This window comes from Schistocerca gregaria, chromosome X (assembly GCF_023897955.1).
Source record: "Schistocerca gregaria isolate iqSchGreg1 chromosome X, iqSchGreg1.2, whole genome shotgun sequence".
NCBI classification, from domain to species: Eukaryota; Metazoa; Arthropoda; class Insecta; order Orthoptera; family Acrididae; genus Schistocerca; species Schistocerca gregaria.
The window spans coordinates 12,443,614-12,466,597 of NC_064931.1; positions in this window are offsets into that span (position 1 = coordinate 12,443,614).

Genomic DNA, 22,984 nt, shown 5'->3' on the forward strand with positions numbered 1-22,984 from the left:
AACATTTTTTCTTACTGCCGCCAGTCTGCCAGAAGCGATATGTCACTACTTGTGTATCATAAAGGAGTGATCGTTTCTCCTCCCAGGGGTTATACGAGATATCTTAATCGAAACCCTAGTAACGATGCATTGGCTACCTTAAGAGAGTCATAGTTACTCGTCCCAATTGCTCACCCAGTCCAACATTTTTTCTTACTGCAGCCAGTCTGCCAGAAGCGATATGTCACTAGTTGTGTATCATAAAAGAGTCGTCGTTAGTCCTCCGAGGGGTTATTGGAGATATCTTAATCGAAACCCTAGTAACGAGGCATTGGCTATCTTAAGAGAGTCATAGTTACTCGTCCCAATTGCTCACCCAGTCCAACACTTTTTCTTACTGCGACCAGTCTGCCAGAAGAGATATGTCACTAGTTGTGTATCATAAAGGACTGATCGTTACTCCTCCCAGGGGTTATTCGAGATATCTTAATCGAAACCCTAGTAACGAGGCATTGGCTACCTTAAGAGTGTCATAGTTACTCGTCCCAATAGCCTACCCAGTCCAACATTTTTTCTTACTGCAGCCAGTCTGCCAGAAGTGATATATCACTAGTTGTGTATCATAAAAGAGTCATCGTTGCACCTCCGAGGGGTTATTCGAGATATCTTAATCGAAACCCTAGTAACGAGGCATTGGCGACCTTAAGAGAGTCATAGGTAGTCGTCCCAATTGCTCCTCCAGTAAAACGTTTTTTCTTACTGCGGCCAGTCTGCGAGGAGCGATATGTCACTAGTTGTGTATCATAAACAAGTGATTGTTTCTCCTCCCAGGGGTTATTCGAGATATCTTAATCGAAACCCTAGTAACGAGGCATTGGCTACCTTAAGAGAGTCATAGTTACTCGTCCCAATTGCTCACCCAGTCCAACATTTTTTCTTACTGCGACCAGTCTGCCAGAAGCGATATGTCACTAGTTGTGTATCATAAAGGACTGATCGTTACTCCTCCCAGGGGTTATTCGAGATATCTTAATCGAAACCCTAGTAACGAGGCATTGGCTACCTTAAGAGAGTCATAGTTAGACGACCCAATTGCTCACCCAGTAAAACGTTTTTTCTTACTGCGGCCAGTCTGCCAGAAGCGATATGTCACTAGTTGTGTATCATAAAAGTGTGATCGTTACTCCTCCCAGGGGTTATTCGATATGTTTTATTCGAAACCCTAGTAACGAGGAATTGGCAACCTTAAGAGAGTCATAGTTATTCGGCCCAATTGCTCACCCAGTCTGCCATTTTTTCTTACTGCGTCCAGTCTGCCAGAAGCGATATGTCACTAGTTGTGTATCACAAAAGAGACATCGTTACTCCTCCCAGGGTTTTTTCGAGATATCTTAATCGAAACCCTAGTAACGAGGCATTGGCTACCTTAAGAGAGTCATAGTTACTCGTCCCAGTTGCTCACCCAGTCCAACACTTTTTCTTACTGCAGCCAGTCTGCTAGAAGCGATATGTCACTAGTTGTGTACCATAAAAGAGTCGTCGTTACTCCTTCGAGGGTTATTCGAGATATCTTAATCGAAACCCTAGTAACGAGGCATTGGCTACCTTAAGAGAGTCATAGTTACTCGTCCCAATTGCTCACCCAGTCTGCCATTTTTTCTTACTGCGGCCAGTCTGCCACAAGCGATATGTCACTAGTTGTGTATCATAAAGGAATGATCGTTTCTCCTCCCAGCGGTTATTCGAGATATCTTAATCGAAACCCTAGTAACGATGCATTGGCTACCTTAAGAGAGTCATAGTTACTCGTCCCAATTGCTCACCCAGTCCAACATTTTTTCTTACTGCAGCCAGTCTGCCAGAAGCGATATGTCACTAGTTGTGTATCATAAAAGAGTCGTCGTTACTCCTCCGAGGGGTTATTCGAGATATCTTAATCGAAACCCTAGTAACGAGGCATTGGCTACCTTAAGAGAGTCATAGTCACTCGTCCCAATTGCTCACCCAGTCCAACATTTTTTCTTACTGCGAACAGTCTGCCAGAAGCGATATGTCACTAGTTGTGTATCATAAAATAGTGATCCTTACTCCTCCCAGGGGTTATTCGAGATATCTTAATCGAAACCCTAGTAACGAGGCATTGGCTACCTTAGGAGAGTCATAGTTACTCGTCCCAATTGCTCACCCAGTCCAACATTTTTTCTTACTGCGACCAGTCTGCCAGAAGCGATATGTCACTAGTTGTGTATCATAAAAGAGTGATCGTTACTCCTCCCAGGGGTTATTCGATATATTTTAATCGAAACCCTAGTAACGAGGCATTGGCTACCTTAAGAGAGTCTTAGGTAGTCGTCCCAATTGCTCACCCAGTAAAACGTTTTTTCTTACTGCGGCCAGTCTGCGAGGAGCGATATGTCACTAGTTGTGTATCATAAACAAGTGATCGTTTCTCCTCCCAGGTGTTATTCGAGATATCTTAATCAAAACCCTAGTAACGATGCATTGGCTACCTTAAGAGAGTCATAGTTACTCGTCCTCATTGCTCACCCAGTCCAACATTTTTTCTTACTGCAGCCAGTCTGCCAGAAGCGACATGTCACTAGTTGTGTGTCATAAAAGAGACGCCGTTACTCCTCCGAGGGGTTATTCGAGATATCTTAATCGTAACCCTAGTAACGAGGCATTGGCTACCTTAAGAGAGTCATAGTTACTCGTCCCTATTGCTCACCCAGTCCTACATTTTTTCTTACCGCGACCAGTCTGCCAGAAGCGATATGTCAATAGTTGTGTATCATAAAAGAGTGATCGTTACTCCTCCCAGGTGTTATTCGAGATATCTTAATCGAAACCCTAGTAACGAGGCATTGGCTACCTTAAGAGAGTCATAGTTAGTCGTCCCAATTGCTCATCCAGTAAAACGTTTTTTCTTACTGCGGCCAGTCTGCCAGAAGCGATATATAACTAGTTGTGCATCATAAAAGAGTCATCGTTACTCCTCGGAGGTGTTATTCGAGATATCTTAATCGAAACCCTAGTAACGATGCATTGGCTACCTTAAGAGAGTCATAGTTACTCGTCCCAATTGCTCACCCAGTCTGCCATTTTCTCTTACTGCGGCCAGTCTGCCACAAGCGATATGTCACTAGTTGTGTATCATAAAAAAGTGATCGTTTCTCCCCCCAGGGGTTATTCGAGATATCTTAATCGAAACCCTAGTCTCGAGGCATTGGCTACCTTAAGAGAGTCATAGTTTCTCGTCCCAATTGCTCACCCAGTCCAACATTTTTTCTCACTGTGGCCAGTCTGCCAGAACCGATATGTCACTAGTTGTGTATCATAAAAGAGTGATCGTTTCTCCTCCCAGGGGTTATTCGAGATATCTTAATCGAAACCCTTAGTATCGAGACATTGGCTACTTTAAGAGAGTCATAGTTACTCGTCCCAATTGCTCAACCAGTCCAACATTTTTTCTTTCTGCGACCAGTCTGCCAGAAGCGATATGTCACTAGTTGTGTATCATAAAGGAATGATCGTTTCTCCTCCCAGCGGTTATTCGAGATATCTTAATCGAAACCCTAGTAACGATGCATTGGCTACCTTAAGAGAGTCATAGTTACTCGTCCCAATTGCTCACCCAGTCCAACATTTTTTTTTACTGCAGCCAGTCTGCCAGAAGCGATATGTCACTAGTTGTGTATCATAAAGGAGTGATCGTTTCTCCTCCCAGGGGTTATTCGAGATATCTTAATCGAAACCCTAGTAACGATGCATTGGCTACCTTAAGAGAGTCATAGTTACTCGTCCCAATTCCTCACCCAGTCCAACATTTTTTCTTACTGCCGCCAGTCTGCCAGAAGCGATATGTCACTACTTGTGTATCATAAAGGAGTGATCGTTTCTCCTCCCAGGGGTTATACGAGATATCTTAATCGAAACCCTAGTAACGATGCATTGGCTACCTTAAGAGAGTCATAGTTACTCGTCCCAATTGCTCACCCAGTCCAACATTTTTTCTTACTGCAGCCAGTCTGCCAGAAGCGATATGTCACTAGTTGTGTATCATAAAAGAGTCGTCGTTAGTCCTCCGAGGGGTTATTGGAGATATCTTAATCGAAACCCTAGTAACGAGGCATTGGCTATCTTAAGAGAGTCATAGTTACTCGTCCCAATTGCTCACCCAGTCCAACATTTTATCTTACTGCGACCAGTCTGCCAGAAGCGATATGTCACTAGTTGTGTATCATAAAGGACTGATCGTTACTCCTCCCAGGGGTTATTCGAGATATCTTAATCGAAACCCTAGTAACGAGGCATTGGCTACCTTAAGAGTGTCATAGTTACTCGTCCCAATAGCCTACCCAGTCCAACATTTTTTCTTACTGCAGCCAGTCTGCCAGAAGTGATATATCACTAGTTGTGTATCATAAAAGAGTCATCGTTGCACCTCCGAGGGGTTATTCGAGATATCTTAATCGAAACCCTAGTAACGAGGCATTGGCGACCTTAAGAGAGTCATAGGTAGTCGTCCCAATTGCTCCTCCAGTAAAACGTTTTTTCTTACTGCGGCCAGTCTGCGAGGAGCGATATGTCACTAGTTGTGTATCATAAACAAGTGATTGTTTCTCCTCCCAGGGGTTATTCGAGATATCTTAATCGAAACCCTAGTAACGAGGCATTGGCTACCTTAAGAGAGTCATAGTTACTCGTCCCAATTGCTCACCCAGTCCAACATTTTTTCTTACTGCGACCAGTCTGCCAGAAGCGATATGTCACTAGTTGTGTATCATAAAGGACTGATCGTTACTCCTCCCAGGGGTTATTCGAGATATCTTAATCGAAACCCTAGTAACGAGGCATTGGCTACCTTAAGAGAGTCATAGTTAGACGACCCAATTGCTCACCCAGTAAAACGTTTTTTCTTACTGCGGCCAGTCTGCCAGAAGCGATATGTCACTAGTTGTGTATCATAAAAGTGTGATCGTTACTCCTCCCAGGGGTTATTCGATATGTTTTATTCGAAACCCTAGTAACGAGGCATTGGCAACCTTAAGAGAGTCATAGTTATTCGGCCCAATTGCTCACCCAGTCTGCCATTTTTTCTTACTGCTGCCAGTCTCCCAGAAGCGATATGTCACTAGTTGTGTATCATAAAAAAGTGATCGTTTCTCCTCCATGGGGTTATTCGTGATATCTTAATCGAAACCCTAGTAACGAGGCATTGGCTACCTTAAGAGAGTCATAGTTACTCCTCCCAATTGCTCACCCAGTCCAACATTTTTTCTTACTGTGGCCAGTCTGCCAGAACCGATATGTCACTAGTTGTGTATCATAAAAGAGTGATCGTTTCTCCTCCCAGGGGTTATTCGAGATATCTTAATCGAAACCCTTAGTAACGAGACATTGGCTACCTTAAGAGTGTCATAGTTACTCGTCAAAATTGCTCACCCAGTCCAACATTTTTTCTTACTGCGACCAGTCTGCCAGAAGCGATATGTCACTAGTTGTGTATCATAAAGGAGTGATCGTTTCTCCTCCCAGGGGTTATACGAGATATCTTAATCGAAACCCTAGTAACGAGGCATTGGCTACCTTAAGAGAGTCATAGTTAGTCGTCCCAATTGCTCATCCAGTAAAACGTTTTTTCTTACTGCGGCCAGTCTGCCAGAAGCGATATATAACTATTTGTGCATCATAAAAGAGTCATCGCTATTCCTCCGAGGTGTTATTCGAGATATCTTAATCGAAACTCTAGTAACGAGGCATTGGCTACCTTAAGAGAGTCATAGGTAGTCGTCCCAATTGCTCCTCCAGTAAAACGTTTTTTCTTACTGCGGCCAGTCTGCGAGGAGCGATATGTCACTAGTTGTGTATCATAAACAAGTGATTGTTTCTCCTCCCAGGGGTTATTCGAGATATCTTAATCGAAACCCTAGTAACGAGGCATTGGCTACCTTAAGAGAGTCATAGTTACTCGTCCCAATTGCTCACCCAGTCCAACATTTTTTTTTTACTGCAGCCAGTCTGCCAGAAGCGATATGTCACTAGTTGTGTATCATAAAGGAGTGATCGTTTCTCCTCCCAGGGGTTATTCGAGATATCTTAATCGAAACCCTAGTAACGATGCATTGGCTACCTTAAGAGAGTCATAGTTACTCGTCCCAATTCCTCACCTAGTCCAACATTTTTTCTTACTGCCGCCAGTCTGCCAGAAGCGATATGTCACTACTTGTGTATCATAAAGGAGTGATCGTTTCTCCTCCCATGGGTTATACGAGATATCTTAATCGAAACCCTAGTAACGATGCATTGGCTACCTTAAGAGAGTCATAGTTACTCGTCCCAATTGCTCACCCAGTCCAACATTTTTTCTTACTGCAGCCAGTCTGCCAGAAGCGATATGTCACTAGTTGTGTATCATAAAAGAGTCGTTGTTAGTCCTCCGAGGGGTTATTGGAGATATCTTAATCGAAACCCTAGTAACGAGGCACTGGCTACCTTAAGAGAGTCATAGTTACTCGTCCCAATTGCTCACCCAGTCCAACATTTTTTCTTACTGCGACCAGTCTGCCAGAAGCGATATGTCACTAGTTGTGTATCATAAAAGAGTGATCGTTACTCCTCCCAGGGGTTATTCGAGATATCTTAATCGAAACCCAAGTAACGAGGCATTGGCTACCTTAAGAGAGTCATAGTTAGTCGTCCCAATTGCTCAGCCAGTAAAACGTTTTTTCTTACTGCGACCATTCTGCCAGAAGCGATATGTCACTAGATGTGTATCATAAAAGAGTGATCGTTACTCCTCCAAGGGGTTATTCGAGATATCTTAATCGAAACCCTAGTAACGAGGCATTGGCTACCTTAAGAGAGTCATAGTTAGTCGACCCAATTGCTCACCCAGTAAAACGTTTTTTCTTACTGCTGCCAGTCTGCTAGAAGCGATATGTCTTTAGTTGTGTATCATAAAAGAGTCATCGTTACTCCTCCGATGGGTTATTCGAGATATCTTAATCGAAACCCTAGTAACGAGTAACCTTAAGAGAGTCATAGTTAGTCGTCCCAATTGCTCATCCAGTAAAACGTTTTTTCCTACTGCGGCCAGTCTGCCAGAAGCGATATATAACTAGTTGTGCATCATAAAAGAGTCATCATTACTCCTCCGAGGGGTTATTCGAGATATCTTAATCGAAACCCTAGTAACGAGGCATTGGCTACCTTAAGAGAGTCATAGTTACTCGTCCCAATTGCTCACCCAGTCTGCCATTCTTTCTTACTGCGACCAGTCTGCCAGAAGCGATATGTCACTAGTTGTGTATCATAAAAGAGTGATCGTTACTCCTCCCAGGGGTTATTCGATATGTTTTATTCGAAACCCTAGTAACGAGGCATTGGCTACCCTAAGAGAGTCATAGTTACTCGTCCCAATTGCTCACCCAGTCCAACATTTTTTCTTACTGCGACCAGTCTGCCAGAAGCGATATGTCACTAGTTGTGTATCATAAAGCAGTGAACGGTACTCCTCCCAGGGGTTATTCGAGATATCTTAATCGAAACCCTAGTAACGAGGCATTGGCTACCTTAAGAGTGTCATAGTTAGTCGTCCCAATTGCTCATCCAGTAAAACGTTTTCTCTTACTGCGGCCATTCTGCCAGAAGCGATATATAACTAGTTGTGCATCATAAAAGAGTCATCGTTTCTCCTCCCAGGGCTTATTCGAGATATCTTAATCGAAACCCTTAGTAACGAGACATTGGCTACCTTAAGAGTGTCATAGTTACTCGTCAAAATTGCTCACCCAGTAAAACGTTTTTTCTTACTGCGGCCAGTCTGCCAGGAGCGATATGTCACTAGTTGTGTATCATAAAAGAGTCATCGTTACTGCTCCGAGGGGTTATTCGAGATGTCTTAATCGAAACCCTAGTAACGAGTCATTGGCTACTTTAAGAGAGTTATAGTTACTCGTCCCAATTGCTCACCCAGTCCAACATTTTTTCTTACTGCGACCAGTCTGCCAGAAGCGATATGTCACTAGTTGTGTATCATAAAGGACTGATCGTTACTCCTCCCAGGGGTTATTCGAGATATCTTAATCGAAACCCTAGTAACGAGGCATTGGCTACCTTAAGAGTGTCATAGTTACTCGTCCCAATAGCCTACCCAGTCCAACATTTCTTCTTACTGCGGCCAGTCTGCCAGAAGCGATATGTCACTAGTTTTGTATCATAAAAGAGTCATCGTTACTCCTCCCAGGGGTTATTCGAGATGTCTTAATCGAAACACTAGTAACGAGGCATTAGCTACCTTAAGAGAGTCATAGTTACTCGTCCCAATTGCTCGCCCAGTCTGCCATTTTTTCTTACTGCTGCCAGTCTGCCAGAAGCGATATGTCACTAGTTGTGTATCATAAAAGAGTTATCGTTTCTCCTCCCAGGGGTTAATCGAGATATCTTAATCGAAACCCTAGTAACGAGGCATTGGCTACCTTAAGAGTGTCATAGTTACTCGTCCCAATAGCCTACCCAGTCCAACATTTCTTCTTACTGCGGCCAGTCTGCCAGAAGCGATATGTCACTAGTTTTGTATCATAAAAGGGTCATCGTTACTCCTCCCAGGGGTTATTCGAGATATCTTAATCGAAACCCTAGTAACGAGGCATTGGCTACCTTAAGAGAGTCATAGTTACTCGTCCCAATTGCTCACCAAGTAAAACGTTTTTTCTTACTGCGGCCAGTCTGCCAAAAGCGATATGTCACTAGTTGTGTATCATAAAAGAGTGATCGTTACTCCTCCCAGGCGTTATTCGAGAAATCTTAATCGAAAAACTAGTAACGAAGCATTGACTACCTTAAGAGAGTCATAGTTAGTCGTCCCAATTGCTCACCAAGTAAAACGTTTTTCTTACTGCGGCCAGTCTGCCAGAAGCGATATGTCACTAGTTGTGTATCATAAAAGAGTCATCGTTACTCCTCCCAGGGCTTATTCGCGATATCTTAATCGAAACCCTAGTAACGAGGCATTGGCTACCTTAAGAGAGTCACAGTTACTAGTCCCAATTGCTCAACCAGTCTGCCATTTTTTCTTACTGCTGCCAGTCTGCCAGAAGCGATATGTCACTAGTTGTGTATCATAAAAGAGTTATCGTTTCTCCTCCCAGGGGTTAATCGAGATATCTTAATCAAAACCCTAGTAACGAGGCATTGGCTACCTTAAGAGTGTCATAGTTACTCGTCCCAATAGCCTACCCAGTCCAACATTTCTTCTTACTGCGGCCAGTCTGCCAGAAGCGATATGTCACTAGTTTTGTATCATAAAAGAGTCATCGTTACTCCTCCCAGGGGTTATTCGAGATATCTTCATCGAAACCCTAGTAACGAGGCATTGGCTACCTTAAGAGAGTCATAGTTACTCGTCCCAATTGCTCACCAAGTAAAACGTCTTTTCTTACTGCGGCCAGTCTGCCAGAAGCGATATGTCACTATTTGTGTATCATAAAAGAGTCATCGTTACTCCTCCCAGAGGTTACTCGAGATATCTTAATCGAAACCCTAGTAATGAGGCATTGGCAACCTTAAGAGAGTCGTAGTTACTCGTCCCAATTGCTCACCCAGTCTGCCATTTTTCCTTACTGTTGCCAGTCTGCCAGAAGCGATATGTCACTAGTTGTGTATCATAAAAGAGTCATCGTTACTCCTCCCAGGGGTTATTCGAGATATCTTAATCGAAACCCTAGTAACGAGACATTGGCTACCTTAAGAGAGTCATAGTTACTCGTCCCAATTGCTCACCAAGTAAAACGTTTTTTCTTACTGCGGCCAGTCTGCCAGAAGCGATATGTCACTAGTTGTGTATCATAAAAGAGTCATCGTTACTCCTCCCAGAGGTTACTCGAGATATCTTAATCGAAACCCTAGAAATGAGGCTTTGGCTACCATAAGAGAGTCGTAGTTACTCGTCCCAATTGCTCACCCAGTCTGCCATTTTTTCTTACTGTGGCCATTCTGCCAGAAGCGATATGTCACTAGTTGTGTATCATAAAAGAGTCATCGTTACTCCTCCCCTGGGGTTATTCGAGATATCTTAATCGAAACCCTAGTAACGAGGCATTGGCTACCTTAAGAGAGTCATAGTTACTCCTCCCAATTGCTCACCCAGTCCAAAATTTTTTCTTACTGCAGCCAGTCTGCCAGAAGCGATATGTCACTAGTTGTGTATCATAAAAGAGTCATCGTTACTCCTCCCAGGGGTTATTCGAGATATCTTATTCGAAACCCTAGTAACGAGGCATTGGCTACCTTAAGAGAGTCATAGTTAGTCGTCCCAATTGCTCATCCAGTAAAACGTTTTCTCTTACTGCGGCCATTCTGCCAGAAGCGATATATAACTAGTTGTGCATCATAAAAGAGTCATCGTTTCTCCTCCCAGGGCTTATTCGAGATATCTTAATCGAAACCCTTAGTAACGAGACATTGGCTACCTTAAGAGTGTCATAGTTACTCGTCAAAATTGCTCACCCAGTCCAACATTTTTTCTTACTGCGACCAGTCTGCCAGAAGCGATATGTCACTAGTTGTGTATCATAAAGGAATGATCGTTTCTCCTCCCAGGGGTTGTTTGAGATATCTTAATCGAAACCCTAGTAACGATGCATGGCTACCTTAAGAGAGTCATAGTTACTCGTCCCAATAGCTCACCCAGTCCAACATTTTTTCTTACTGCAGCCAGTCTGCCAGAAGCGATATGTCACTAGTTGTGTATCATAAAAGAGTGATCGTTTCTCCTCCTAGGGGTTGTTGGAGATATCTTAATCGAAACCCTGCGGCCAGTCTGCCAGAAGCGATATGTCACTAGTCGTGTATCATAAAAGAGTGATCGTTACTCCTCCCAGGGGTTACTCGAGATATCTTAATCGAAACCCTAGTAACGAGGCATTGGCTACCTTAAGAGTGTCATAGTTACTCGTCCCAATAGCCTACCCAGTCCAACATTTCTTCTTAGTGCGGCCAGTCTGCCACAAGCGATATGTCACTAGTTTTGTATCATAAAAGGGTCATCGTTACTCCTCCCAGGGGTTATTCGAGATATCTTAATCGAAACCCTAGTAACGAGGCATTGGCTACCTTAAGAGAGTCATAGTTACTCGTCCCAATTGCTCACCAAGTAAAACGTTTTTTCTTACTGCGGCCAGTCTGCCAAAAGCGATATGTCACTAGTTGTGTATCATAAAAGAGTGATCGTTACTCCTCCCAGGCGTTATTCGAGAAATCTTAATCGAAACCCTAGTAACGAAGCATTGACTACCTTAAGAGAGTCATAGTTAGTCGTCCCAATTGCTCACCAAGTGAAACGTTTTTCTTACTGCGGCCAGTCTGCCAGAAGCGATATGTCACTAGTTGTGTATCATAAAAGAGTCATCGTTACTCCTCCCAGGGGTTATTCGCGATATCTTAATCGAAACCCTAGTAACGAGGCATTGGCTACCTTAAGAGAGTCATAGTTACTCGTCCCAATTGCTCATTCAGTCTGCCATTTTTTCTTACTGCTGCCAGTCTCCCAGAAGCGATATGTCACTAGTTGTGTATCATAAAAGAGTTATCGTTTCTCCTCCCAGGGGTTAATCGAGATATCTTAATCAAAACCCTAGTAACGAGGCATTGGCTACCTTAAGAGAGTCATAGTTACTCGTCCCAATTGCTCACCCAGTCCAACATTTTTTCTTACTGGGGCCAGGCTGCCAGAACCGATATGTCACTAGTTGTGTATCATAAAAGAGTCATCGTTTCTCCTCCCAGGGGTTATTCGAAATATCTTAATCGAAACCCTAGTAACGAGACATTGGCTACCTTAAAAGAGTCATAGTTACTCGTCCCAATTGCTCACCCAGTCCAATATTTTTTCTTACTGCGACCAGTCTGCCAGAAGCGATATGTCACTAGTTGTGTATCATAAAGGACTGATCGTTACTCCTCCCAGGGGTTATTCGAGATATCTTAATCGAAACCCTAGTAACGAGGCATTGGCTACCTTAAGAGTGTCATAGTTACTCGTCCCAATAGCCTACCCAGTCCAACATTTCTTCTTACTGCGGCCAGTCTGCCAGAAGCGATATGTCACTAGTTTTGTATCATAAAAGGGTCATCGTTACTCCTCCCAGGGGTTATTCGAGATATCTTAATCGAAACCCTAGTAACGAGGCATTGGCTACCTTAAGAGAGTCATAGTTACTCGTCCCAATTGCTCACCAAGTAAAACGTTTTTTCTTACTGCGGCCAGTCTGCCAAAAGCGATATGTCACTAGTTGTGTATCATAAAAGAGTGATCGTTACTCCTCCCAGGCGTTATTCGAGAAATCTTAATCGAAACCCTAGTAACGAATCATTGACTACCTTAAGAGAGTCATAGTTAGTCGTCCCAATTGCTCACCAAGTAAAACGTTTTTCTTACTGCGGCCAGTCTGCCAGAAGCGATATGTCACTAGTTGTGTATCATAAAAGAGTCATCGTTACTCCTCCCAGGGCTTATTCGCGATATCTTAATCGAAACCCTAGTAACGAGGCATTGGCTACCTTAAGAGTGTCACAGTTACTAGTCCCAATTGCTCACCCAGTCTGCCATTTTTTCTTACTGCTGCCAGTCTGCCAGAAGCGATATGTCACTAGTTGTGTATCATAAAAGAGTCATCGTTACTCCTCCCAGGGGTTATTCGAGATATCTTAATCGAAACCCTAGTAACGAGACATTGGCTACCTTAAGAGAGTCATAGTTACTCGTCCCAATTGCTCACCAAGTAAAACGTTTTTTCTTACTGCGGCCAGTCTGCCAGAAGCGATATGTCACTAGTTGTGTATCATAAAAGAGTCATCGTTACTCCTCCCAGAGGTTACTCGAGATATCTTAATCGAAACCCTAGAAATGAGGCATTGGCTACCATAAGAGAGTCGTAGTTACTCGTCCCAATTGCTCACCCAGTCTGCCATTTTTTCTTACTGTGGCCATTCTGCCAGAAGCGATATGTCACTAGTTGTGTATCATAAAAGAGTCATCGTTACTCCTCCCCTGGGGTTATTCGAGATATCTTAATCGAAACCCTAGTAACGAGGCATTGGCTACCTTAAGAGAGTCATAGTTACTCCTCCCAATTGCTCACCCAGTCCAAAATTTTTTCTTACTGCAGCCAGTCTGCCAGAAGCGATATGTCACTAGTTGTGTATCATAAAGGAGTGATCGTTTCTCCTCCCAGGGGTTATACGAGATATCTTAATCGAAACCCTAGTAACGAGGCATTGGCTACCTTAAGAGAGTCATAGTTAGTCGTCCCAATTGCTCATCCAGTAAAACGTTTTTTCTTACTGCGGCCAGTCTGCCAGAAGCGATATATAACTATTTGTGCATCATAAAAGAGTCATCGCTATTCCTCCGAGGTGTTATTCGAGATATCTTAATCGAAACTCTAGTAACGAGGCATTGGCTACCTTAAGAGAGTCATAGGTAGTCGTCCCAATTGCTCCTCCAGTAAAACGTTTTTTCTTACTGCGGCCAGTCTGCGAGGAGCGATATGTCACTAGTTGTGTATCATAAACAAGTGATTGTTTCTCCTCCCAGGGGTTATTCGAGATATCTTAATCGAAACCCTAGTAACGAGGCATTGGCTACCTTAAGAGAGTCATAGTTACTCGTCCCAATTGCTCACCCAGTCCAACATTTTTTTTTTACTGCAGCCAGTCTGCCAGAAGCGATATGTCACTAGTTGTGTATCATAAAGGAGTGATCGTTTCTCCTCCCAGGGGTTATTCGAGATATCTTAATCGAAACCCTAGTAACGATGCATTGGCTACCTTAAGAGAGTCATAGTTACTCGTCCCAATTCCTCACCTAGTCCAACATTTTTTCTTACTGCCGCCAGTCTGCCAGAAGCGATATGTCACTACTTGTGTATCATAAAGGAGTGATCGTTTCTCCTCCCATGGGTTATACGAGATATCTTAATCGAAACCCTAGTAACGATGCATTGGCTACCTTAAGAGAGTCATAGTTACTCGTCCCAATTGCTCACCCAGTCCAACATTTTTTCTTACTGCAGCCAGTCTGCCAGAAGCGATATGTCACTAGTTGTGTATCATAAAAGAGTCGTTGTTAGTCCTCCGAGGGGTTATTGGAGATATCTTAATCGAAACCCTAGTAACGAGGCACTGGCTACCTTAAGAGAGTCATAGTTACTCGTCCCAATTGCTCACCCAGTCCAACATTTTTTCTTACTGCGACCAGTCTGCCAGAAGCGATATGTCACTAGTTGTGTATCATAAAAGAGTGATCGTTACTCCTCCCAGGGGTTATTCGAGATATCTTAATCGAAACCCAAGTAACGAGGCATTGGCTACCTTAAGAGAGTCATAGTTAGTCGTCCCAATTGCTCAGCCAGTAAAACGTTTTTTCTTACTGCGACCATTCTGCCAGAAGCGATATGTCACTAGATGTGTATCATAAAAGAGTGATCGTTACTCCTCCAAGGGGTTATTCGAGATATCTTAATCGAAACCCTAGTAACGAGGCATTGGCTACCTTAAGAGAGTCATAGTTAGTCGACCCAATTGCTCACCCAGTAAAACGTTTTTTCTTACTGCTGCCAGTCTGCTAGAAGCGATATGTCTTTAGTTGTGTATCATAAAAGAGTCATCGTTACTCCTCCGATGGGTTATTCGAGATATCTTAATCGAAACCCTAGTAACGAGTAACCTTAAGAGAGTCATAGTTAGTCGTCCCAATTGCTCATCCAGTAAAACGTTTTTTCCTACTGCGGCCAGTCTGCCAGAAGCGATATATAACTAGTTGTGCATCATAAAAGAGTCATCATTACTCCTCCGAGGGGTTATTCGAGATATCTTAATCGAAACCCTAGTAACGAGGCATTGGCTACCTTAAGAGAGTCATAGTTACTCGTCCCAATTGCTCACCCAGTCTGCCATTCTTTCTTACTGCGACCAGTCTGCCAGAAGCGATATGTCACTAGTTGTGTATCATAAAAGAGTGATCGTTACTCCTCCCAGGGGTTATTCGATATGTTTTATTCGAAACCCTAGTAACGAGGCATTGGCTACCCTAAGAGAGTCATAGTTACTCGTCCCAATTGCTCACCCAGTCCAACATTTTTTCTTACTGCGACCAGTCTGCCAGAAGCGATATGTCACTAGTTGTGTATCATAAAGCAGTGAACGGTACTCCTCCCAGGGGTTATTCGAGATATCTTAATCGAAACCCTAGTAACGAGGCATTGGCTACCTTAAGAGTGTCATAGTTAGTCGTCCCAATTGCTCATCCAGTAAAACGTTTTCTCTTACTGCGGCCATTCTGCCAGAAGCGATATATAACTAGTTGTGCATCATAAAAGAGTCATCGTTTCTCCTCCCAGGGCTTATTCGAGATATCTTAATCGAAACCCTTAGTAACGAGACATTGGCTACCTTAAGAGTGTCATAGTTACTCGTCAAAATTGCTCACCCAGTAAAACGTTTTTTCTTACTGCGGCCAGTCTGCCAGGAGCGATATGTCACTAGTTGTGTATCATAAAAGAGTCATCGTTACTGCTCCGAGGGGTTATTCGAGATGTCTTAATCGAAACCCTAGTAACGAGTCATTGGCTACTTTAAGAGAGTTATAGTTACTCGTCCCAATTGCTCACCCAGTCCAACATTTTTTCTTACTGCGACCAGTCTGCCAGAAGCGATATGTCACTAGTTGTGTATCATAAAGGACTGATCGTTACTCCTCCCAGGGGTTATTCGAGATATCTTAATCGAAACCCTAGTAACGAGGCATTGGCTACCTTAAGAGTGTCATAGTTACTCGTCCCAATAGCCTACCCAGTCCAACATTTCTTCTTACTGCGGCCAGTCTGCCAGAAGCGATATGTCACTAGTTTTGTATCATAAAAGAGTCATCGTTACTCCTCCCAGGGGTTATTCGAGATGTCTTAATCGAAACACTAGTAACGAGGCATTAGCTACCTTAAGAGAGTCATAGTTACTCGTCCCAATTGCTCGCCCAGTCTGCCATTTTTTCTTACTGCTGCCAGTCTGCCAGAAGCGATATGTCACTAGTTGTGTATCATAAAAGAGTTATCGTTTCTCCTCCCAGGGGTTAATCGAGATATCTTAATCGAAACCCTAGTAACGAGGCATTGGCTACCTTAAGAGTGTCATAGTTACTCGTCCCAATAGCCTACCCAGTCCAACATTTCTTCTTACTGCGGCCAGTCTGCCAGAAGCGATATGTCACTAGTTTTGTATCATAAAAGGGTCATCGTTACTCCTCCCAGGGGTTATTCGAGATATCTTAATCGAAACCCTAGTAACGAGGCATTGGCTACCTTAAGAGAGTCATAGTTACTCGTCCCAATTGCTCACCAAGTAAAACGTTTTTTCTTACTGCGGCCAGTCTGCCAAAAGCGATATGTCACTAGTTGTGTATCATAAAAGAGTGATCGTTACTCCTCCCAGGCGTTATTCGAGAAATCTTAATCGAAAAACTAGTAACGAAGCATTGACTACCTTAAGAGAGTCATAGTTAGTCGTCCCAATTGCTCACCAAGTAAAACGTTTTTCTTACTGCGGCCAGTCTGCCAGAAGCGATATGTCACTAGTTGTGTATCATAAAAGAGTCATCGTTACTCCTCCCAGGGCTTATTCGCGATATCTTAATCGAAACCCTAGTAACGAGGCATTGGCTACCTTAAGAGAGTCACAGTTACTAGTCCCAATTGCTCAACCAGTCTGCCATTTTTTCTTACTGCTGCCAGTCTGCCAGAAGCGATATGTCACTAGTTGTGTATCATAAAAGAGTTATCGTTTCTCCTCCCAGGGGTTAATCGAGATATCTTAATCAAAACCCTAGTAACGAGGCATTGGCTACCTTAAGAGTGTCATAGTTACTCGTCCCAATAGCCTACCCAGTCCAACATTTCTTCTTACTGCGGCCAGTCTGCCAGAAGCGATATGTCACTAGTTTTGTATCATAAAAGAGTCATCGTTACTCCTCCCAGGGGTTATTCGAGATATCTTCATCGAAACCCTAGTAACGAGGCATTGGCTACCTTAAGAGAGTCATAGTTACTCGTCCCAATTGCTCACCAAGTAAAACGTCTTTTCTTACTGCGGCCAGTCTGCCAGAAGCGATATGTCACTATTTGTGTATCATAAAAGAGTCATCGTTACTCCTCCCAGAGGTTACTCGAGATATCTTAATCGAAACCCTAGTAATGAGGCATTGGCAACCTTAAGAGAGTCGTAGTTACTCGTCCCAATTGCTCACCCAGTCTGCCATTTTTCCTTACTGTTGCCAGTCTGCCAGAAGCGATATGTCACTAGTTGTGTATCATAAAAGAGTCATCGTTACTCCTCCCAGGGGTTATTCGAGATATCTTAATCGAAACCCTAGTAACGAGACATTGGCTACCTTAAGAGAGTCATAGTTACTCGTCCCAATTGCTCACCAAGTAAAACGTTTTTTCTTACTGCGGCCAGTCTGCCAGAAGCGATATGTCACTAGTTGTGTATCATAAAAGAGTCATCGTTACTCCTCCCAGAGGTTACTCGAGATATCTTAATCGAAACCCTAGAAATGAGGCTTTGGCTACCATAAGAGAGTCGTAGTTACTCGTCCCAATTGCTCACCCAGTCTGCCATTTTTTCTTACTGTGGCCATTCTGCCAGAAGCGATATGTCACTAGTTGTGTATCATAAAAGAGTCATCGTTACTCCTCCCCTGGGGTTATTCGAGATATCTTAATCGAAACCCTAGTAACGAGGCATTGGCTACCTTAAGAGAGTCATAGTTACTCCTCCCAATTGCTCACCCAGTCCAAAATTTTTTCTTACTGCAGCCAGTCTGCCAGAAGCGATATGTCACTAGTTGTGTATCATAAAAGAGTCATCGTTACTCCTCCCAGGGGTTATTCGAGATATCTTATTCGAAACCCTAGTAACGAGGCATTGGCTACCTTAAGAGAGTCATAGTTAGTCGTCCCAATTGCTCATCCAGTAAAACGTTTTCTCTTACTGCGGCCATTCTGCCAGAAGCGATATATAACTAGTTGTGCATCATAAAAGAGTCATCGTTTCTCCTCCCAGGGCTTATTCGAGATATCTTAATCGAAACCCTTAGTAACGAGACATTGGCTACCTTAAGAGTGTCATAGTTACTCGTCAAAATTGCTCACCCAGTCCAACATTTTTTCTTACTGCGACCAGTCTGCCAGAAGCGATATGTCACTAGTTGTGTATCATAAAGGAATGATCGTTTCTCCTCCCAGGGGTTGTTTGAGATATCTTAATCGAAACCCTAGTAACGATGCATGGCTACCTTAAGAGAGTCATAGTTACTCGTCCCAATAGCTCACCCAGTCCAACATTTTTTCTTACTGCAGCCAGTCTGCCAGAAGCGATATGTCACTAGTTGTGTATCATAAAAGAGTGATCGTTTCTCCTCCTAGGGGTTGTTGGAGATATCTTAATCGAAACCCTGCGGCCAGTCTGCCAGAAGCGATATGTCACTAGTCGTGTATCATAAAAGAGTGATCGTTACTCCTCCCAGGGGTTACTCGAGATATCTTAATCGAAACCCTAGTAACGAGGCATTGGCTACCTTAAGAGTGTCATAGTTACTCGTCCCAATAGCCTACCCAGTCCAACATTTCTTCTTAGTGCGGCCAGTCTGCCACAAGCGATATGTCACTAGTTTTGTATCATAAAAGGGTCATCGTTACTCCTCCCAGGGGTTATTCGAGATATCTTAATCGAAACCCTAGTAACGAGGCATTGGCTACCTTAAGAGAGTCATAGTTACTCGTCCCAATTGCTCACCAAGTAAAACGTTTTTTCTTACTGCGGCCAGTCTGCCAAAAGCGATATGTCACTAGTTGTGTATCATAAAAGAGTGATCGTTACTCCTCCCAGGCGTTATTCGAGAAATCTTAATCGAAACCCTAGTAACGAAGCATTGACTACCTTAAGAGAGTCATAGTTAGTCGTCCCAATTGCTCACCAAGTGAAACGTTTTTCTTACTGCGGCCAGTCTGCCAGAAGCGATATGTCACTAGTTGTGTATCATAAAAGAGTCATCGTTACTCCTCCCAGGGGTTATTCGCGATATCTTAATCGAAACCCTAGTAACGAGGCATTGGCTACCTTAAGAGAGTCATAGTTACTCGTCCCAATTGCTCATTCAGTCTGCCATTTTTTCTTACTGCTGCCAGTCTCCCAGAAGCGATATGTCACTAGTTGTGTATCATAAAAGAGTTATCGTTTCTCCTCCCAGGGGTTAATCGAGATATCTTAATCAAAACCCTAGTAACGAGGCATTGGCTACCTTAAGAGAGTCATAGTTACTCGTCCCAATTGCTCACCCAGTCCAACATTTTTTCTTACTGGGGCCAGGCTGCCAGAACCGATATGTCACTAGTTGTGTATCATAAAAGAGTCATCGTTTCTCCTCCCAGGGGTTATTCGAAATATCTTAATCGAAACCCTAGTAACGAGACATTGGCTACCTTAAAAGAGTCATAGTTACTCGTCCCAATTGCTCACCCAGTCCAATATTTTTTCTTACTGCGACCAGTCTGCCAGAAGCGATATGTCACTAGTTGTGTATCATAAAGGACTGATCGTTACTCCTCCCAGGGGTTATTCGAGATATCTTAATCGAAACCCTAGTAACGAGGCATTGGCTACCTTAAGAGTGTCATAGTTACTCGTCCCAATAGCCTACCCAGTCCAACATTTCTTCTTACTGCGGCCAGTCTGCCAGAAGCGATATGTCACTAGTTTTGTATCATAAAAGGGTCATCGTTACTCCTCCCAGGGGTTATTCGAGATATCTTAATCGAAACCCTAGTAACGAGGCATTGGCTACCTTAAGAGAGTCATAGTTACTCGTCCCAATTGCTCACCAAGTAAAACGTTTTTTCTTACTGCGGCCAGTCTGCCAAAAGCGATATGTCACTAGTTGTGTATCATAAAAGAGTGATCGTTACTCCTCCCAGGCGTTATTCGAGAAATCTTAATCGAAACCCTAGTAACGAATCATTGACTACCTTAAGAGAGTCATAGTTAGTCGTCCCAATTGCTCACCAAGTAAAACGTTTTTCTTACTGCGGCCAGTCTGCCAGAAGCGATATGTCACTAGTTGTGTATCATAAAAGAGTCATCGTTACTCCTCCCAGGGCTTATTCGCGATATCTTAATCGAAACCCTAGTAACGAGGCATTGGCTACCTTAAGAGTGTCACAGTTACTAGTCCCAATTGCTCACCCAGTCTGCCATTTTTTCTTACTGCTGCCAGTCTGCCAGAAGCGATATGTCACTAGTTGTGTATCATAAAAGAGTCATCGTTACTCCTCCCAGGGGTTATTCGAGATATCTTAATCGAAACCCTAGTAACGAGACATTGGCTACCTTAAGAGAGTCATAGTTACTCGTCCCAATTGCTCACCAAGTAAAACGTTTTTTCTTACTGCGGCCAGTCTGCCAGAAGCGATATGTCACTAGTTGTGTATCATAAAAGAGTCATCGTTACTCCTCCCAGAGGTTACTCGAGATATCTTAATCGAAACCCTAGAAATGAGGCATTGGCTACCATAAGAGAGTCGTAGTTACTCGTCCCAATTGCTCACCCAGTCTGCCATTTTTTCTTACTGTGGCCATTCTGCCAGAAGCGATATGTCACTAGTTGTGTATCATAAAAGAGTCATCGTTACTCCTCCCCTGGGGTTATTCGAGATATCTTAATCGAAACCCTAGTAACGAGGCATTGGCTACCTTAAGAGAGTCATAGTTACTCCTCCCAATTGCTCACCCAGTCCAAAATTTTTTCTTACTGCAGCCAGTCTGCCAGAAGCGATATGTCACTAGTTGTGTATCATAAAAGAGTCATCGTTACTCCTCCCAGGGGTTATTCGAGATATCTTATTCGAAACCCTAGTAACGAGGCATTGGCTACCTTAAGAGAGTCATAGTTAGTCGTCCCAATTGCTCATCCAGTAAAACGTTTTCTCTTACTGCGGCCATTCTGCCAGAAGCGATATATAACTAGTTGTGCATCATAAAAGAGTCATCGTTTCTCCTCCCAGGGCTTATTCGAGATATCTTAATCGAAACCCTTAGTAACGAGACATTGGCTACCTTAAGAGTGTCATAGTTACTCGTCAAAATTGCTCACCCAGTCCAACATTTTTTCTTACTGCGACCAGTCTGCCAGAAGCGATATGTCACTAGTTGTGTATCATAAAGGAATGATCGTTTCTCCTCCCAGGGGTTGTTCGAGATATCTTAATCGAAACCCTAGTAACGATGCATGGCTACCTTAAGAGAGTCATAGTTACTCGTCCCAATAGCTCACCCAGTCCAACATTTTTTCTTACTGCAGCCAGTCTGCCAGAAGCGATATGTCACTAGTTGTGTATCATAAAAGAGTGATCGTTTCTCCTCCTAGGGGTTGTTGGAGATATCTTAATCGAAACCCTGCGGCCAGTCTGCCAGAAGCGATATGTCACTAGTCGTCTATCATAAAAGAGTGATCGTTACTCCTCCCAGGGGTTACTCGAGATATCTTAATCGAAACCCTAGTAACGAGGCATTGGCTACCTTAAGAGTGTCATAGTTACTCGTCCCAATAGCCTACCCAGTCCAACATTTCTTCTTAGTGCGGCCAGTCTGCCACAAGCGATATGTCACTAGTTTTGTATCATAAAAGGGTCATCGTTACTCCTCCCAGGGGTTATTCGAGATATCTTAATCGAAACCCTAGTAACGAGGCATTGGCTACCTTAAGAGAGTCATAGTTACTCGTCCCAATTGCTCACCAAGTAAAACGTTTTTCTTACTGCGGCCAGTCTGCCAGAAGCGATATGTCACTAGTTGTGTATCATAAAAGAGTCATCGTTACTCCTCCCAGGGGTTATTCGCGATATCTTAATCGAAACCCTAGTAACGAGGCATTGGCTACCTTAAGAGAGTCATAGTTACTCGTCCCAATTGCTCATTCAGTCTGCCATTTTTTCTTACTGCTGCCAGTCTCCCAGAAGCGATATGTCACTAGTTGTGTATCATAAAAGAGTTATCGTTTCTCCTCCCAGGGGTTAATCGAGATATCTTAATCAAAACCCTAGTAACGAGGCATTGGCTACCTTAAGAGAGTCATAGTTACTCGTCCCAATTGCTCACCCAGTCCAACATTTTTTCTTACTGGGGCCAGGCTGCCAGAACCGATATGTCACTAGTTGTGTATCATAAAAGAGTCATCGTTTCTCCTCCCAGGGGTTATTCGAAATATCTTAATCGAAACCCTAGTAACGAGACATTGGCTACCTTAAAAGAGTCATAGTTACTCGTCCCAATTGCTCACCCAGTCCAATATTTTTTCTTACTGCGACCAGTCTGCCAGAAGCGATATGTCACTAGTTGTGTATCATAAAGGACTGATCGTTACTCCTCCCAGGGGTTATTCGAGATATCTTAATCGAAACCCTAGTAACGAGGCATTGGCTACCTTAAGAGTGTCATAGTTACTCGTCCCAATAGCCTACCCAGTCCAACATTTCTTCTTACTGCGGCCAGTCTGCCAGAAGCGATATGTCACTAGTTTTGTATCATAAAAGGGTCATCGTTACTCCTCCCAGGGGTTATTCGAGATATCTTAATCGAAACCCTAGTAACGAGGCATTGGCTACCTTAAGAGAGTCATAGTTACTCGTCCCAATTGCTCACCAAGTAAAACGTTTTTTCTTACTGCGGCCAGTCTGCCAAAAGCGATATGTCACTAGTTGTGTATCATAAAAGAGTGATCGTTACTCCTCCCAGGCGTTATTCGAGAAATCTTAATCGAAACCCTAGTAACGAATCATTGACTACCTTAAGAGAGTCATAGTTAGTCGTCCCAATTGCTCACCAAGTAAAACGTTTTTCTTACTGCGGCCAGTCTGCCAGAAGCGATATGTCACTAGTTGTGTATCATAAAAGAGTC